This window comes from Chelonoidis abingdonii, chromosome 4 (assembly GCF_003597395.2).
Source record: "Chelonoidis abingdonii isolate Lonesome George chromosome 4, CheloAbing_2.0, whole genome shotgun sequence".
In the NCBI taxonomy this organism is placed as follows: domain Eukaryota; kingdom Metazoa; phylum Chordata; order Testudines; family Testudinidae; genus Chelonoidis; species Chelonoidis abingdonii.
Window position 1 is genome coordinate 10245860 of NC_133772.1, and position 20212 is coordinate 10266071.

Consider the following 20212-nt stretch of genomic DNA (forward strand, 5'->3'; position numbering starts at 1 on the left):
AAGGCACAGTGAAGACACTATTGAATGCCAGTGCACTGGCTATACTAGCACTTCCCCGAGTGGTGGTGTCCAGTGTAGACACAGCCAGAGGTTCTGATACGTTGCGACCGAAGGGGTGGCAAAGGATACACTTCTTTCTGTCCCTTGTGGAACAAGGGACAGCTGCTCCCTTCAAGTCCTCTTTTCCTCCTCTCCACTGGTGTAGGACAAGTGTGGACATACCTTTTTAATGTATTTGGTTGTAGGGTGGAGAACCCCTGCAGGATAAGTAGTTGCATTGCTGCTTGGATAGTGGTGCCTTTTAAGAAAGCTTATGCCCAAATAAATTTTAGTCTTTAAAGTGCCACAAGGACTCCTCGTTGAGTTTACAGATGCTAAGATATATGCCACTGCCCATGGAAGCTAGACACAGGAGACTGTTGTTTAGCAGTATATAGACTTGTTAATTCCTCTGTAGGCTCCTGTATTATATTGTAGGAAGCAGATTTTTCGGTATTCGCTTGACTTTTGCCACCTTTTGTGTTCAAATAACCCCATCTCTCCGTCTCTCATTGACCCCCCCAGACTGATCTCTATGAAATGGCTCTGGAGATGTGCTTCACTTTTATTTGAAAAAAAAAAAAACAGTGGTGTTGAAGCGCTAGTTCTTCATTTCTTAATCAATATCCAGGATGCAGAGAACTTCTAAATGTGCAACTCTTTTTTAATAACCCCTCAAAAAACTCCATAGCCTCCGTGCAAAACTGTCATGGAAATGTATGAGTCCTGGTCCAAAATGTACTTGCCTGTCCTTTATGAAGGTGATTGCTAAGAAGACACTGGGGATCTTTACTTGGGTGTACAGAATTTTGCAAGGCTGTTTTCAGAGTGTGGAATCAGGTGCCTGAAGAAACAAGACAGTTTTTTATATCTACCCAGGGAGTTTCTGATGCTCCTATGAGCCTTGTATCGAAGGCCTTATTTAAAAACATAGTTGCACCAGTTTAACTAAAGACGTGATGGTTGAAGTGTTGCAGCCTTGTGTGTAGAAACTCATTAAACAGGTTTAAACTGATAAGTGCACCCAGGCAGGGGTAGGTATTTTCTTCCTAAATTGGTTTTATATCAACTTAAATTGAACTGAAGCAGCTTTCTCTGTGTATGCAAGTGTTGGCTCATGTTGCCTGCTGTGGACCTAAAAGAGATAGTTACACAGCAATTTAGAATCATGTAGATTTTAAAAAAAAAAATCTGCTGGAATCCAGACTAGGACCAGTTGGCATAAAAGGAAATGAAATCTGATACCTTGCCCTTCCACTGGTGCAGCATAAGTGAACACTCTTGTGAAATCGCAGGGGGCATACTGGATGACCCAAAGGCTCTTTTGGATAATCCTTCCACAATAACTTTTAAACTGCTTTTAGGATAGCCAGCAGTCTCTGGAACTGACTGCATCTCTTATGAGATAGGACTTGTTCATGCATGGGGGTGTTCCTCATTAACTCCATGAGTAGACATTCTTTTGGAATAATCTGAACAGGACCAAGGCACTCTTATTTCAGAGTCAGGCCTTGGCTACACTGGCGCTTTACAGCGCTGCAACTTTCTCACTCAGGGGTGTGAAAAAACACCCCCCTGAGCACAGCAGCTTACAGCGCTGTAAAGTGCCAGTGTAAACAGTGTCCCAGCGCTGGGTTCCAGCGCTGTAAGCTAATCCCCACCGGGAGGTGGAGTACCTGCAGCGCTGGGAGAACTCTCTTCCAGTGCTGACGTGGTGACCACATTCTCACTTCAAAGTGCTGCCACGGGAGTGCTCCTGCAGCAGCACTTTGAAGTTGCAAGTGTAGCCATACCCTAAGTTTCCACACATGGAATTAATTGGGTACAACTCCATGTGTAGACAAGCCCATAGGTTGTCTGCCTTGATGAAAGCCTGTTTAGTTATGTAAATTACTGGCCCATGACTTTATTTTAGCCAAGGCTTCTAATCTCAGGGAGTTTATCTAGGTAAACATTTTGAGGCATGATTACAGATGGAAGAGCATCAAAGTCTTCATGCTTAACCTGTCCAACCATCGCAAAAATATAGGGATAAAGTGTATGGCTATACTTAGAGCTGCACAGCACTGCCGTGGAAGCTCTCCCGCAGCAGCGCTTTGAAGTGTGAGTGTGGTCGCAGTGCCAGCGCTGGGAGCTGCACGTAGTCCACCTCCCCGTGGGAATTAGACTACAGCGCTGGGAGCTGTGCTGGGGCACTGTTTACACTGGTGCTTTGCAGTGCTGTAACTTGCTGCCCTCGGGGGGTGTTTTTTCACACCCCTGAGTGAGAAAGTTGCCACGTGTTAAGATGAGTTCCTGTCTGTATCCTGTAGAACTTGCCCATACCGGCGCTGTAAAGCGCCAGTGTAGCCAAGCCCTCAGAGACCTCTCTGCTCCTGGAATCATGTGTTGGGAAGAGGACATTGTAACCTAAGCTGTTGATGTATCTTCTTTACTCTTTTTCCATCAGCTTTTATTGCTTTGCAGGGAAACAAGCTCTTTACCAGCTCAGGAGTCAGGTTGCAGTTGGAATCAAGCAGTCTGTGACCACATAATTATTTCAAACAAAAGCAGCATATTCTGTTAGAGGTCCCTGTATATGGTGAGCTGTACTGAAACCAGGATGGTTTAAAACAGGGAATGCGGCTGGTATTGTGGAGGCAAAGACGTGAATTATGACGTTAGCCAGTGTTCCATAGCACCAGCTTGCCTACCACCTCTTCCACCAGTGCTTCAGGAATGACCCCACATGGAACCACATGGACTAGTGAGTACAGGACTTACACCCCTGGCAGCTGGTACCACGGGGATTTAAAAATAGTAAATATCAATTCAAGTGGTTTGGAATTGGCTGCCACATCAAATGGTGATTTGGTGAGGCCAGTTGGAGGGCGCCTAGGTTTTGTCTCCCTTGTGTAATCATCTGTCTCTGGTTTCCAGATTGCCTCTTTGTGAAGAGTTCAGTTGCGTGCTGCACTAGAACAGTTGTTCCCTCTGCTTTCCCCAGCTCCCTTGTCTCCATGAGATACAGTACAGCTAAAAGGAGCTGGTTTCTTTTTCTTTTTTGGAGGGGGAAGGGGGGGATAGAGTTACTGACCAAACTTACCTGAAGGGAACAATAAAAGCAGCACCTGGTCTGGCATATAAGTTTTGCCTAGTCTTGTTCCTTCAATCTCCTGACAAGAACAAGGTTTTTATTGCTGTTAGCCCCACAGAGCTGCCCCTGTTGTAGCAGAAGAAACTAAATTGTTATTCAGCCTCTTACATAACTACCATCAAAAGCCTGACTCCGGGTTCCATTCTCTTGGAGACAACAGTTGCACAAACCAGGAGAAATTATAGCTTGATTTTTTCAGAGACTGGTTGATATTGCCAACAGCCTCATCAGTGTACCTGAGCAAAGAATGCTTCTGTAGGATTGGGCCATACAGAGGAGTATCTCGCTGCCCCTGTCAGTGACCACCCTTTAGAACAGAGGTGGCAAACTTTTTGGCTGGAGAGCCACATCGGGTTTTGTAAATTGTATGGAGGGTCGGTCGGGGAGGGGGTCGTGGCCCAAACCCCACCTCCTATCTGTCCCCTCCCCCCAGGACTCCAGCCTCATCCAACCCCCCCTCCCATTCCCTGACAGCCCCTCTGGGATCCCTGCTCTATCCACACACTCCCGCTCCCTGTCCCTTGCCGCCCCATCCAACCCCTCCTTTCATTCCTGATGGCCCCCCAGGGATCCCTGCCTCATCTAACTACCCCTTCTCCCTGTCCCCTGACTGCACCCGGAACCCCTGACACCCCATCCAAACCCCTTCTCATTCCTGACTGCCCCCTGGGACTCCTGCCCCCGTTCAACTCCCTGTTCCTCCCCCGACCCCTATCCACTCCCCTGCCCCCTGAGCAGTCCCCCAAACTCCCCTGCCCTCTATTCAACCCTCCCTCCCCTCTTACTGCGCGGCCTGGAGCACCGGTGGCTGGCGGCGCTGGAGCTGGGCCACACCGCCGCCACCATGCAGTACAGAGCACTGGGTCAGGCCAGGCTCGATAGCTGCGCTGCCCCAGGAGCTCACAGCCCTGGCGGCGGCGCCACCCAGAGCATTGCACTGCGGGCAGAGCGAGTGAGCTGAGGCTGTGGGGGAGGGGGAACAGAAGGGGAGGGGCTGGGGGCTAGCCTACTGGGCCAGGAGCTTGGGAGCCGGGCAGGACGGTCCCGTGGCCCGTAGTTTCCCCACCTCTGCCTTAAAACAAAGTGAAATGCTCATCCCGAAATAATGCACCTGGTCACCTTGTGCAGTGCTGAGGCAGCGCTGCTTAGCACTTCTGTAGCAGCTGTGTGTCCATATGCGTCAAACCACATTACAGCGGTAGGTCACCACTAGGTACAAGCAGGGGTTTTCCCTTTCCTCAGTCAGACGTTTGGCTTGTGCCTGAACTGTTGCTTCTGACATCTCTTTAGCTTAGTCAGTGACTTTGATATAAGCAGTTTAATCTTGCCTCTTTGGGCGTTTATTCTGTACTAAGCACTGTGGTATTGGCCTCAGATTTTTGTTGCCGGATTTGCTGGGCTTGCAGCTTTCTTGCCAAAAGTAGTAGATTTGGACCCTCTCAACTTGCACCAGTCCTTGCTTTTCTGGACTGTTTGCAATGGCCAATAGTTCCTCAGTGCTGCCCGTTGAAGTGCAAAGGATGTTGGGGCATGTCAGTCCAGTGTGCGTGCTGGCTGTTTGGCACAGATATGCTTAGGAGGCAGCCCTGAAACTAACATGACTGATCTCTAGTAGGGAAACTCACCCAGACTCTGGTAACTTCATTCTTAAAACAGTGAAGAAAAATGTGTGAATTTAGTTTTTTTTTTAAATTTAAAAATCCTCCCTAAAGCTCAGTGGCATTCGCCAGCCCGGCAAGATAGTGAAATGGGGAAGTAAATTGCTCCAGGATCCATTAGAGATCCATGCTTGTCTCCTGGAGAAAAGTCAGCTCCTTGCATGCCAGAAAGTATTGTAGGGAGTGTTCTAGTCACTGCATGGTCAGTTTAGTGCTCAGCACGCTAGATGGATAGACCATCATATCATGACTGTGAATCAGCTACCTGAGTGTTGCATACTGGGAACTTTCTGACACGCTAGAAAGGCTTCCACAATACCCAAGGTGGAGATGATGGGGAAAGGTGGATCAAGCACTGACAGGTGAAATGCAAACAAAGGCCATTTCGTCTCAAGGAGTCATCAAAGCGTTCAGACAGTCGTGTTCCATCTATAGCCAGTCTGTCAGCAGTGTCATTTCAGAAACAGTTTCTTGGGTTGCTTTACTTTGTTTTAATTGCCCCCCGCCACGCCCTCTTCTTGAGTGTTTGTCCGTTGGGCTTGAGTAAAGCTGGTTGTGCTGCTCACAGAACTGGCTGAAATGGGATTGGGGCTTGCACAGTGGATATGTCTTTACTGCATAAAAATCAGTATGTTTGTTTTTGGTTTTACAATGCACTTCAGCTATCTGACTGCAAAATTCTAGTGAAGACCAGGCATTCTTTATTATGAGGTAACTAGATGAAGTCAGCCATGGGCGGGGGCATAATGTTCATCTTGCCTATCTAGCTAGCTACCTCACAATAAAAACTACAATGTCTGATGGCCACTAGGATTTTACAGTGGGGTAGTCGAACACGTGTGTGTTATCCCATGGTAAAAATTCATCTTTTTTTGGCAGTGAAGACTAAGGCAGTAACTTTCTCTGCAATATTGTTAATTGCTTTGAACGTTACAAGCTAGCTAACCTTTCTTATATGATGAAGAATTACGTGTGACTGTATGTAATAGGATTTGGGTAAGATGGTAACTAGCAGTGATTCAGGATGTTGCCCCTGCTTGGTGTCTGTGCTATTTTCTTTTAATAATGCAACTTATTCTTGATTTGAAGATGTGAACCTCCCTACTGTAATCACTTATTCATACACTTAGATTTAAGTTCTATCTTCTTAACAGTCATGAGTGCAGGATTATCCTGAACCTGCCAGAATCTGGGGCTTAGTTGGTACATTCACAGTCAGGATGCAGGTACTTCAGAAATCTGTGCCCATTGAAACGGTCTGAACTTTAGAGTCTGATCATCCACACAACACGTTAGATCAAAGCTTTTATACTTAATTGGCTTGGGGAGGGGCCAGACAGAGAAAAGCTTTAATGGGTCTCCATCTCTAAATTCTGATGCTAAGATTCTGATTTTTTTTTTTTTTTTTCCCTTGAAGGATCAACACATTTCTCTACCATTTTCTCAAGCTCCCACAGTGGCAACTGGATGAAAGATGTATTCTTTTGCCAAATAAATTCCTCATTTCTGATCTGGTAGGAGTTTCAATCTCGAGTCATTAAAGACAAGGGGGATTTATATTATAATAGCTATGACAGAATTGTTGCTATTTTTTGCAGCGATGACTTCAGTTTGTTGTAGCTGCTTGGAGCATAGAACAGTGCTGCCGTGTTCCTAGTTCGCAATCTCTCAGCAAAGTGGGGGAGATGAGCAATCCTCCAGCACCAGTACTAGCAACAGTGGGAGCATTAGTGTAGATTAGACACCGATGTTCTTACCAACATGTTGGCTATACCTGCCCAGAACAGCATAGAGAGAGCTGCACCAGGAACAGAATGGCCTAAAATTCACTTTGTGGATAGTGATGATGATGAAAGTTGGTGCCTGAGTCAGAGTTTGGGCACAAGCCATCAAAACAAACATAATGTAGGATATAGGAAAGACCTTTCAAAAGCCTACTTAGACATTTCTGACTACTCACCTCTTTCTGTGAGAGGGAAGGTATCTTTACAACCGAGACCTCTTCTTAAACCTGGCATCCTTTCTTCTGTAGTTCAGTCCTCTTTGCTTAAATTCTCAGTTTGGAAAAGAGAAGAAAGGAGGGATAATTTGTGAAATGTTAAAATAGGTTGGCATACCCGAGCCCACTTATCCACTGACGCTTTAAAAACCCTTGCACCCCAGTCTGGGTCTATGCTGGTTATGCGATATGTGTGTATCTTTTCATCCTTGCAAACGATATCTGTAATTCCCCATAACCCAAGTCTGACCCCAGATGTACAGTACCTTCCCTCTCAACCTGTGTATATTTCATTTTAAACATTTACTTTAAGGATAGCAATGTTGTCTTTCATACTCCCCTCTATTGTTCATGGGAGTTGAATCTGAGATGACAGAGACCCCCATAAAGAAAACTCAGAAATCACCAGTCACAACTTGAAGCGTTTTAAATGAGTCTGCTTTTCATAAAAAGCTGAATTACCCAGCGACACACCCCTTTAAAGGATGTCAGGTTGAACACCCAAAATCTGCTAGTTCCTCTTGAAAACATTGGCTGTAGAGACTTTCCATGTCTGATGTTGATGCCCTTTAATCATTCAGATTCTCTGCTGGCAACTGTAAACTAACCTACTGAATTTTTCTCCATGATTTCCTCTGTGAACTTCTTGTGATCTAGAGACTGTTATCTCAAACACAAATAAAGCCTTTTGCATTATGCATCTCCTCCCCAGGAAGGACATTGTAGTCTTGAGTGACACAAACACTGCCTGAAAAGATAAGCTAATCTCCTTATGAAAAGAATGCAGGCTGGTATTTTATGAATGTTGATGGCAGATCCTAAGGGATGTGTGTCTGTGACTTTAAAGTAAGCCTCCAAAAATAAGTTGGAAAAGAAGATGAATGCACTCAGGGTAAAGCTAAAGGGGGAAATATTGGAAGGCAAAATAAATGTTATTGTAGGTGTCTTCATTTGAATTATGCACTTGGGGAGACCTAAAGAGATGTAGCCTTTGCACAAGTGAATATCTCAAACTTATTTCACCAGAAATATTTAATCAGGTGTTAATCATGCCTGCCTGTTTGAGTTCAAATAGATTCTAAGCTTTTGACTTGTTATGAGCAAAACTAGAGGGATATGGGTTGGTGGCTTTACAGAGATGAACATGCATAAAAGCAAACATTGAGATAGTGTCTGTCAATGGTCAGTGCCATTTTCCATTTGGATGACAGCAAAATATCTGCACTAACTGCGTGTATGATGTTGTTATAAAGAGTTGCAGAAGAAATGGACCTATGACATGTATTTCTTCTAAAGGAATTGTAATGGCTGGGTGGGATCTCTATCCAGCTGGTCACAAGGTCTCTGATGCTAGCCTGCATTTAGTATCTTGGAATCTCTGCTCGAGAGACTATTTCTGGCTGCTGCCCTTCCCTGTGAATACTTGTGAGTCTCAACTCTGTGTTCAAGTTATGGGTGGGGTAGAACAGTTTATTGGGTGGATGAGTCATGGATCTGTCTTGTGACTGCACCTCAGGCAGGTTTCAGGCAGCTGCATGGAGAACATGGTTCAGGAGATACTCCAGGTCAGGGAGGGGAGGTAGTGTCTTTTCTATAAGATCAAGGCTTCTGTGGTAGCATTTGGGGAGAGAGGAAGAAAGAATGGGACAAGGGCAGCGTATGGAGAAGCTGCCTTTTGGCCTGATGACCCCCACAATTTTGGGAGTATCTTGAATTCCTCCACCTCTGAATATTGTAAGGGGCTATTCATAAATTATGTAACACAGAATCGTGTTATGTAATTTATGGACAGTCTGTAAAGTGCAAGGCAACAATCTGTTAGCTCCTGGCTATTCTGCAATGAGCCTGGCCACTTCTAAATACATCTGGTTAGAACACTGTCTTATTTTCAGCAACATTAATGCTTAGCCAGGGGAGTAGGGAAGTGGCGGGGAAAAGGAGATGGAGTTGTATCACGGCTAGAGATGAGCGAAGAAGAATTGAAGGCAGGTTTTTGGTTCTTGTTTGGTTTGAACTGAAACTGAATTTTTCAGGTTTTTCTTTCTAAAATGAAAGAAAAAATCATTCGGGTCAAATGCAACATTTTGAATGTTAATTTCAAAGCAACATTTTCTAAACAAAATGTCTGTCTGAATTTTTTAAAGGTGTGGGTTTGGTGCTTTTTTTTTTTTTGTTTTATTTGTTGCCAAAACTATTCACTGAACTTGACCTGATTCACAAGTAGTTTTGGTGTCCCAAATAATATATTTTTTGCCAAAAAGTCTTTGCCTTTCTCCAATCATGGCTGGTATTGCTCTTCCATGTTAGTTGCACACTGCTGGCTGGATTTGCTTTTACTGAATATTCAGATACTAATATTTAAACTGTATTGTTAAATTTATTAACCTTAATTTGGGATATTGCAGATTATGTACCAGATGTACTTTGACTTTTTAAACCAAACTCTGTACTTTGGATAATTTAAGCATTCTACCCAAATGTATAGAAACCCAGTTACTTGTGTATTAGATAGTTTTAACATCAGCTTTAATAGAAATCCTACTGGGCTTTGTGCTGGCTAAGGAGTTCCTTGCCTTTCTCTTCCTGTCTTCTGGGAACATGTCATTTGTCTCCCTGAACTTCCTCCTTTCATCACCCTGCAGACTGGCCCTTCCCAAAAACATCAGGGCTCCCTCACAACCTCTGTCCCCTTCAGCTAAAGGCTTTCAGATTCAGAATAACAGAGATAAGGCGGAAAGTGGGATTAGTGGTGGGCAAAGAACTCTTGTGTCCCAAGGCAAATACAGTAAGAGGCCCCAGGTTTACCTTGTCCTGTCTCATGAAGCTATGGTGTGATGCCTGCATAGCGGAGCTGCTGCTTGTGGTAGATAAAGATGGACTAACATATAGGTGACCGTATCCCAGCAGATGAAGGAATGTGTGTCCTCCACAAGCTTTCTGTAGAGATGTGGGCATTAGAGCTTATTGTACTTTTTATCTTTGTCTGTAGCGCCAACATCTTGCATTTTCATGAGTTGAACTTGGGACCCGGATCTATCGACCTTTGCATAAGCCTTGGTGTCAGATCAGTTTGTCAGAGGGAGCCCTGTTCTGTAGCCGTTAGAAACTCCTGAATATGTCCAGGAACAGCTCCTGCCAGCTGACACAGCCAACCTACGTGTGTCTCTTGACCACACATTGCCCTGAAAGATGCCATCTGCAGGTCTGCCCAGCCTTAGGGTTGGTGTTCCGTAAGTCAGTAATATGCCTGCAGGGACAGAATCCTAAACAAGGAGAGCGTCTGCTGGGCATGAGTACCTTGTGGGGCAGGAATCACAGGTCAGATGGGATCCCTGGTGTCCCTGGACCACCAGTTAAGAATCCGTTCCCTCTGCTGTTGAAGAGTCACCCCAGTAGTGCAGCCAGGAGGGATTGGCAGCACAGTCAAGGAGCAGGCTGGCCTGTAGCTGGGGCAGGGGAGAGGGCCCTCATAAGGGAGGGAGATGCTCCCAGACCAAGGAAGAGGGAGCCAGCCTAGGAGGACTTCCCCTTCAAACTCAAGGCCTAGAGTGACCAGATGTCCCAATTTTATAGGGACAATCCCGATTTTTGGGTCTTTTTTTCTTATATAGGATCCTATTACCCCCAACCCCCTGTCTCGATTTTTTTCACATTTGCTGTCTGGTCACCCTACCAGGCCCTTAGAGTAACGTTGGAAACAATGGGCCCTTTTTGGAGTTGACTAAATAATGTTGCAGCCTCAAAATCTGGCAAGTAATCCTGCAAAGCTCTGGGCCCAGAAATGGTGATGCTGCAGCAGTTAATGACTAGTGCTGTGATTTGAAGTGAGCTCAGCATACTGAAGCCTGAGTGGGTGGGGATTTGCCCTTGCAAGTTGCATCATTCAGCTGATAATTGCTTGCAGCTATTTTTAGTTCTTAAGCTTTCCTCATGGAATGTCACCTTGTACCTAATGTGAGCTTGTCAGGGGTCCATGTTAGCCACTGCCAGGTTAATGGCCCAGTGTGGCCACATAGTTTGGATATATGGGTCTAAAGTGTCTGTCTACTCACTAAAAGCAGCAGAGAATCCTGTGGCACCTTATAGACTAACAGACGTTTTGGAGCGTGAGCTTTCGTGGGTGAATGTCTTCCCACAAAATATAAAATATTGCAACTCCTTTGCAAAATTTCTGATGCCTGATGAGGTTTCCCACTTGCTGTTCTAGCATGGGATGCCCTTAGTATTCTAAATATCTCCATCTTAAATCTACCATGCCACTTACAAAAAAGCCACTGTTCATATAGGGCTGCACAAAAGCAAGCTTGTGCCAAAGATTTACTAGCTGAGTAGTGGTGATCCACTCATAAGAGCTATTTCCAGGTTTGGGCTGAAATCCTCTGGGATTCAGTCACCAAACAAAGAAACCCCCAGAATCCTTTCTGATTTTATGTGTGTGTATGTCTGTAGTAAGGATCACGGAGTGCAATTTAAGTGTGTTAATTAGGAGAGGTGCAAGTTAGTTGGGGAAACCAAGGCTGCTTGTTGATGTTGGGGAACATTGGGTGCAAGGGGATGTAATTTCTGTGAGGAGTGGAAGCCGAGTCTTCATTGTTTTATTCCTGGCACTGCCATTGGACAAATCCATGCAGAATGCTAGATAGGTTCACCTGGGTATATCTCACCCAGTCAGTTGCAGGGTCCTCGGTCATTAGTGCACCTCAGATCTGTTATCTACCTGTGGCACACAGCAATGCAGTGTCCTGGGGGTTGTCACACTTCAGTCTAATCCTGGTGACTGGGCTCAGTGCAGGAGTTTAGTGGCTTGTGATGTGCAGGAGGTCAGACAGATGATTTGGATGTCTCTTCTGGCCTTAAACTCCTGATACTTTTCTACTTCCCATGTATGTGTTTAAGGGGGATTAATGTAATGCTTAATTGTGTAAGAGCTTCAGACCTTTTGATGAGAGGCAATGCATATGTGCAAAGGATTGTTGTCAATACAATTGCGGGACTGTACTAACAATTGTTGACAAAAGGTATCAGGAAACTTGGGTTAAGGTCAGTCAAGTAAAATCTTAGTGTGTTGTGTAAAACTGGCCTCCTGCTAAAAAGTTAACCAGTAACTACTGCAGAGTTACCTTCAGTTTTAATATTCCTCTACCTCTTCTTTGCTTTTAATTGGATTTAAATTCATTTTAAAGTCCTGAATTTCTCCTGGATTAGGGCTGTCAGGTCTTGTTAAATTGAGTCCTTCATTCTAACCCTACCCATCTGGTAAATTCCAGGTTAGCTTTTATTACTAGCTCTCTGGCAATAACAGGCATTGTGTGGGAAACGCTTTATGATAGGACTGCGGTGCCTACTGAGCTGTTAAGTTCTGGGGCTACTACAAGACATGGCCTTACCCTGATAAAAGGTCTGCACACTCCCCTTCACACCAGAAATGTTTGTAGACAGATTTTAGTATGCTGTTCAGGGACTATGAAAGCTGGACCACTGGCCTTGATTTATAGAGGTGACTTGTAAAGTGAATGCAGGGCTGCTGCTTTTGTGCGTGGCGCAGCTTTGGGGTAGCCTCTGCCATGGGATTCTTTCCCAGATGCTTTGTAGCAGGAGCTAGAGCAGAACTAAATATGCAGATAAGAAGCACACTCTTCAGCTTGCTTTTGAAATGCAAGTCAGCCTCTGAATTTCATTTCTTAATCCTTCGCTTCCAGCTAATTATGATGCAGCCTTAATCGTGTTTTGCTCCTTTATTTCCTTTAATGTAAGAGCTGGATGCATGTGTAATCATCCTGGGAGCAGACTGTGTTCTCTAACAGTAGCTTTTCATTCTGTTAACCCTCGCATACGAATGTGTTGTTTAAATAAAATACTTGTTACCAGCCAGGGATCCTGACTGTGACTAATCTGGGCGTTTGTGGTTTAGTGAGCGCATTTGGGAATGTGAGTCCTTCCTAGGTGAATTTCCTGGGTTAGTGCAACCCTGAATTTTCCTATGTTCTGTTCTTGTTCTTCTTGCCCAAGGAAACGAGGGTCCAAAATGAGCAAGAACATTAACTTACTGCAGCAACTGTCTGACTTCTGTTCACTGTACAGACTAAAAACAGCTGACTTCACTTCCTGTTTTACCTGCAGTCAGTTTTCTCTCTGGTCAGATACAGATATTTTTTTTTTAATTTTATTTTTTTAAATAATTGACACTGATGAATGGCTTGTGTGGACACCTTGCTGTGAGTCTTCTAGAATTGCAGGGCCTGACAGCCTGTCTATCCTGAGTACCAGTTGAAACCACTACCATAGACATAGTGCACCAATGTCGCACAAGGCTTGCACAAAGGTAAGCGGAAGTGGGGGAGTGATTTTCTGCACCAATGTAGCCATGCCAAAGCAAGAATCCCTAGTATGGAGAGCCAGCCGCTTTGCCCGGCCTGCTGTGCATCATTGTCACAAAATTGCCTGAGATTAAGAAGCTTTATGGGGAGGGAAGAAGATTAGCAATGTTCTCTTCAGTGTGGGTGTCAGTGCCCACTCGGGAGAATGGGGGAACATCTTTGCTTTTTGTCTTTTGCATGCTGCTCCTCTTGTCCTGTCCTGGAATTTAGTTTGATGACTTGACAAAGTTTTGCTATTTGGGCACAATGCAACTGCACATTCCAGCCGTGCTTGTACAGCTAGGCACTGGGAATGGGACTGTTCTCTACAAACACAGTTAGAGCTCGCACAATGCGTTATTGGTTCACACGCTGGCCCAGTCTGTTTACAAAAGTTTGTCTGGAAAGTTACATTTTTGCAGATATAAATTAGACTGCCTTAGGCCTTTGAGGGGATGCCTGGGAGGGCTCTGAGCACTTTCAGCCTGTGGTTGTCTGAAGAAGATTGGAGTTTTAGCAATTCCTATTTTAATCTGTCTTGGCCCAATAACCTGTTAAGTGAGAGACAAATGAGTAGAGATCACACTGAGTTGGAGATTTCCACTCATTTTTATCACTGATGACAGGCACGTAAAAGCTGATCTAACCAAAGGTGCTTTGTCCCCGGTTCAGATTAAGCAGGTCAGTGTGAGATCAAAGTCCTCTTGCATTAGTGCTAGAGAGCACAGTACCACTAACTTGTTCCTTTCTCTGCTTAAAAAGCTTCCTACTCCTAGGATTTGTCTATACTAGAAAGTTGCATCTCTTGATCTAGACAGGCCTAGTTAAAGTGGTACACCCCCCGAGTTTATTTGCAGTTATTCTGGTATACATATATCCCTTCCTGTGTGAAAATGGGAATAATGCTTTAAGACACCCTGGTGCTGGTATAACTGTATCCACACCACGGGTTAGTGCTGATATAACTATTTAGGATTAAAAAAAAAATCGCACCCCTAGCAGAAATGGTCTCACAGTACAAAACCTGTGGCGACTAGGCCTTGGAATCTTAGGGTATGTCCACACTAGAAACTTCAAAGCGCTGCCATGGGAACGCTCCCACAGCAGCACTTCGAAGTGCGAGTGTAGTTCCCGTGAGCACTGGGAGAGAGGTCTCCCAGCACTCGCTCCTGGTAATCCACCTCCACGAGGGGATTAGCTCCGAGCCTGTCTGCACTAGTGCTTTAAAGCGCTCAGACTTGCTGCACCCCCGTGAGCCAGCAAGTTAGAGCGCTATAAAATGTAAGTGTAGACATGCCCTTATTTTTAAAGGGACTGGACAGTTATTGCTCTTTGAGGTGATTTGTGTTTAAATTCAACCCTGCAAAATTCTGGCTGAGCAACCAACTTGCTTTGTGTTAGGGCATGTCTATACTTGCCATTTAAAGTGGGAAAAGTCCCTTTTTTGCGCGCAAAAAAAAAAAAAAGGCTGTGAGAGCGTCTGCACTTGCCAGTGACTTTTTGCTGTGAAACTCAGAAGTTTCACTGCAAAAAGAAAACTACCTCCACGAGAGGCATACAGCTCTTACTGGTGATGCTTTTGCAGTGATGTGCAAGTGAAGACACGTTCTTCCTGTTTACGCAGCTTTTAGCCTCTGGAGGATATCCCACAGTGCCTAGGTGACCGCTCTGGCCAGCAGCTCAGCTGCTCTGATGCCCTGTAAACAGACATCCACCCCTCCCCCTGTAAAGCCCCTGGAACTTTGAAACTCCCCTTCCTGTTTTCTTGGCAAGTGCTCACTTATCTGGCCAGGTGACAATGGCTGCTCCGCAGGATCCCCTGCTTGGAGCAAGGCTGAGCTACTAGAGCTGATCAGTGTTTGGAGAGAGGCAGCTGTGCAGGGACCCAATGCCCCACGATCACATCCCCCTCTTCCCACAAGACCTATTCCCAAAATGCAGAGAGATGCACTGTGGGATAGCTGCCCTGAGTGCACTGCTCTCATCTGCAAATGTGATCACTCTGACTCCTGTGGAAGTAAGTGAGAACACAAACCAGCGTTTTTCTTTCACTGGTTCCCTATCACTATTGAAACTGACAACGCAAAAACTCTGCAAGTGTAGACATAGCCTTGGAGAGGTGAGTGAAATATTACTACTGTTTCTTCCCACGACATGGTGAAAGTCGAGGAAATCTTCATTTGCACCTATGTTGGTAAACTTTTGTGAACATTTTGCTACTCGGTTTTAAATTATTCCTGTGAGTTGAAGGAATCTGTTTTCCTTTTAACTGGGCCACGAACCTGCATAAAGACAAATCCACATGCCTCTGTCCACATCGTACACTGTACTTCCCCTCTCTATTTGCTTCCAGGAGAAGGATACAGTGTGAGCACAGCCTGGGAGCCAGGAACCTCAAGTTCTAATCCTGGTTCTGACAAAGATTTCCAGTATAGCTTTAGGTAAGCTACTCTCAGTTCCTGTTAACCTGTCTGTAAAATGAGTCTAAGGCCTGGTCTAGACACACGTTCTTGTACTGGTATAACTATTTCTGTAGCTATACCAGTGTGACCCCACGGTGTGGACATAGTTATACTGCTATAAAAGTGCCTCATATTGTTTTCTATCTATTGTGCCATGCTGCTTAAAAGGGGGGTGGGAGGTGGGAGGTGGGCATGTGTGTTGCTTCACCAAAGCAGGGGGAAATCATCTTTAAAAAGGAAAAATGGCTTGTAGTCTACACCACCGAACAAGGTGCACAAATATGGAAGCACCTCTTTAAATGGGACTGTCCTTGAGAAACCTCATGCTATCTTACAAATAAAAGGCACAGGAAGTTGTCTGCCTTTACTCTTATTGACCTGCAGAACACATCTTTGCAAGGGGAGGGGGAGAGAACCCCATGCACAGGGCAGGTATTACTTGGTGAAGTAGAAACGCTGATAGAAAGCCCAGGAATGATGAATTGTCTCCAAGAGGGACTTCGATATTTTGAAAAATTGTCTTATTACCTTGGAGGGAAAAAATCAAATTAAGCTGTGAAGGTGGCATGCCTGACTTCATAGAAAAAAGCAAAACCCTGCCTCCTGCAGGAGCCGCACAGAAAGCTTGTGGCTGTTGTGCTTACAAAATTTGTGTAGGTTAATCCCTTGGGGGCAGCCTTATCTTGGCAGGTATGCAGAACTCAGTGTTTGACTTCAGGCTACAGTGCTCAGAATGGTCAGGGCTGGTGCTGCTTTGGAAGGGTTTGGCTCTCTCCTCCCCACCCTGTGTAGTGAATTGTAATTAATAAGGGATTAAACAGTGAGTTATCACTGAAGTCCTGACCCAGGCCTTTTATGGGCACGGGGAATTTGATATGTTATGCAGATTATAAAAGAATGGGTCAGACTCTTAGGATCAAAGAATCCTGTAAATCGGAGATGGTAAAGAACTGTTAGATCATAGTACGTTTCCCAGCCAAGGCATGTTTGTTCCCTCCAGTATTTATTTTCTGTTGCTTTGTTCAACCTAGTTTTAAGCTACCTAGTTCTTGTTTCACAGGAGGCATTCAGTGCCTGATCATGGAGCCCTCTGTGGCTCAGTTATAATTACCATATTGTGAGACTCAAGGACATGAAGGCATAATTCCTTTTGAAAAACCCTGTCCCTTTTTTAAGTTGAGCCTGAAAATAGAAGCGCTATTTTATTGAGGGATTTCAGTGCTCTTCGCTGAGTGCAGTTTGGCAGCAGTGCCTACTCTCCGTACCAGGGCTAAGTCAAACAGTGATTGTGTGGCAAAGGATGCGTTGTTATGGACACTGGGTAAAATGATGCCAGATGTGCTCTGAGTGGGGTGCCCTGTGCCAGGAGTGCAGCTGGCACTTACACACACACAGACCTCTGTTTCCTTTTGTCCGAACACTTTTGCACATGGATCTTAAGTACTGACAAATATGCCAGGCAACAGGCCCAAAAATGCAGTCTCTGCTCCAAAGACCTTACAACCAAAGAACAAACCCAAGGGATGTGTAACTTGGAGGAGATCGAGTTGTTGTTTTCATGGGTGGGTGTTGTGAAAGAATCCTGGAGGGATTTGAATGAAGAGGGTAGTGGCTGGTGAAATGGATTTGTAAAGCGTTTTCCATGCACAAGGAAGCACAAAATGACAGAAACAGCCAGAGTGGGAGCACAGTTTATATCGTAGTCTGGACAAGGCCCCAGAGATATTCAGGCATGATGACAGCACAGTAATATGTTTGAAAAGTCTTAGTCTAGACAAGGCTCCAGCCTTTAAAGTGGACTAGATTGATTGAGCTAAAGGGTAGGTTCCTTGCTAGCATTGCAGTTGTTGTCCACAAACGGCCTGAAAGCAGCCCTGCGTAAGTAACACTCCTTCCTTTCACACTCTGCGGGTTTTCTGCATCCTGGGAATATGGTGCAGGAAACACATCAAGCGAGGCTGGGTGTCCTCTGAAAACTCTGCTCTAGGAGCTTATTAGACCCTAAATGTGTGTGTATCTGGAGATTCTCAGCTAATTCTGGGAATATCAGCTGGTTTTTGTGTGAATTAACTCCTTCCCCCACCTTCCAGCAGCTTGTACAGCTGATTGGTGGGCATTCCTCAAGAGTAAACGCTTATTCGTGTTGCGTCCTGTGTTATTACATCATGGCACTGCAGGCTTATTTTGTGGTAACTGAAATAATTACTGCTTACTTAGGATGGGGCTGTGATGTGGTGACATTTATGTGATTAGCTAATCACGCATTTATTTTGAAAGGCAGCCCATTCATGTGTTCCAAGCAAGTTTTTAGTGGGAGGTGAGAAACACAGTCTCATAGTGGAAGGCAATTAATTACCTTAATCATTACTTTGTTTTTTCGTTGGGGGGGAGGGGGAAGAGAATAATTTGCTCATCATATTAAAATGGATTCAGCTTGTTGAACCCTTTCTGCCACTATGCAACAGATAATAGGCGTTTTGTGTGACAAGAACTCATGAGTGCAAAAAGATGCAAAACAGACGGGGTCTCTGAGTGATAGTGACTTGACATGACATGCATATGCAGATGCCACAATCTGAGCAGAACATACTGTTTCTATTCACTTCAGACCCTTTGGGTAGGTAGCAGGGCACCAGGTCAAACCTCTATCCTCGAAATTTACGAAGAGTATGTCTACACTTAAACTGCTGTGGCAGCACTTTTGTAATGTGCACCGGAGACTCTGGGGTTCTCCCATCTGCATAGTCAGTCTGCCTTCCCGAGAGGCGGTAGCTAGGTCGGCAGAAGAATTCTGCCATTGATTTACACCGGGGGGGTGAGGTCAGCGTAACTACACGTGGATTTTTCACACTGCTGAGAGATGTAGCGATGTCAATGTAAGTTCTTGGTATAAACCAGCCCTTACGTCTGAGACTGTGAGCTCTTGTGCGCAGGGGTCTTGTTTTTTAATATGGTGGCACAGGATCTGCTGCACTTGGGCCTGATCTTGAGTGGTATCTCTAGACAGACTGGTGTCAGAGATTGCCCTGGAATGTGCTTTGGATATTTCTGAGTATCAAGGGTACTAGAGCAAGTGTTTTCAGCTTCCCGGGTTATTGCCATTACAAGGGTAGGCATGAACCATGTATAAATCCTTACATAGCCTTATGTAACTGTGAGGTTTGTGGGGCAACCGGAGCTGGGGATGGGTGCTCATTGTCATTATACAAATCCAGATAAGGGGGTGCAAAATTGAGCCACAGACTGGGGCAGCTGGTGAAAATAAATGGCCTGGTGCAGTTTTGCATTTCAAGGCAAACAGCAGTCATGCTTATGGGGTCTACAGATTGGAACCTCCTCTCCCTTGAACTCCAGGAGGGGTTTCCTAGCCCCTGCAAGCCTCTCCTCTCCAGCTATTGCAAGGGTTGTTGTCTAGGCAGAGAGCAAAGTCACCTCCCAGGAACGTTGCACAGTATTTCCCTTCAGAATAGTGGTATTAGGTGCCCAGCTCTGCACTGTTGACTTGCTCTCTTGAGTAGCAGCAGCCACCTGTACATCTCTAACAGACTTCTCCAAGGTGCTCTGCTTTCCACCTAACTTTAATAATCCACCTGCTTTCATTGCCACTTGTGCCCATTACTGCTCAGGGCCCCGTGTCCAGTTCTTTGTGAGCCGCCATCGCAGGGGCATAGCTGTCCCCCTTGCTAGCAAGCTGGGTAGACTCAACAAGAATTGAATGGAGATAAAGAATGAATTACCCAGTCACCTTTGGAAAATAGGAAGGGGGGAGGTGTGCTCCAGGCCAGCAAGGTGTGGTGTAGAGGGAGCTTTCAGTCTCACTGTACAGGTTATACCCGTGCAAAGAAAGAGTTTGTCTCTTGAATTGTTGCCGTGGCATTTTTCTCATGCATTACTTTCACTCAGAGCTTATCTACACTTGAAATACTACAGCGTGAGGGTAATACACCCCCTGGAGAGGTTCATGCCACCGTTAACTCAGCTTAACTTCACACCCCAAGCATGGTAGTTTTCACACCCCTGGGTGACCTAACTTTTAGTGTAGATCAGACCTCAGTAGAGGACAATAAAACTGAAACTTTATCTCTGCCTCTTGCTTAGCCCTTCCTTGTCTCGAGTGGCTGTCTCTGGATTGCTAATTCTGAGTGTAAAGGTGAGGCAGGAAAACTGTTCCAGGAATAAAACCTCCCTTTATCATCCAGCGCTGACCTGTTTCCTCTGCCTGCACTGCTGATGTAGTCACTTACCATTTCTTTGGCTCTCTGTTTGCTGCTGGGTAGGCACTGAACCTAATTTTAAGAGTTGGAATTCTTGGAGTCCTCAGTATTGAGCAGGAACCATCTGTTTTGTATTGGAAGGGATATCAGAGACTCCATCTAAACTGGTCCAGTTCTGACTATGGGTATGGCTACACTTACATTTGTACAGCGCTGGGAGTTACAGCTGTCTTCGTACAGCTGTGTAGGGAAAGCGCTGCAGTGTGGCCACACTGACAGCTACCAACGCTGCAGTGTGGCCACATTTGCAGCATTTGCAGCGCTGTTGGGAGTGGTGCATTATGGGTA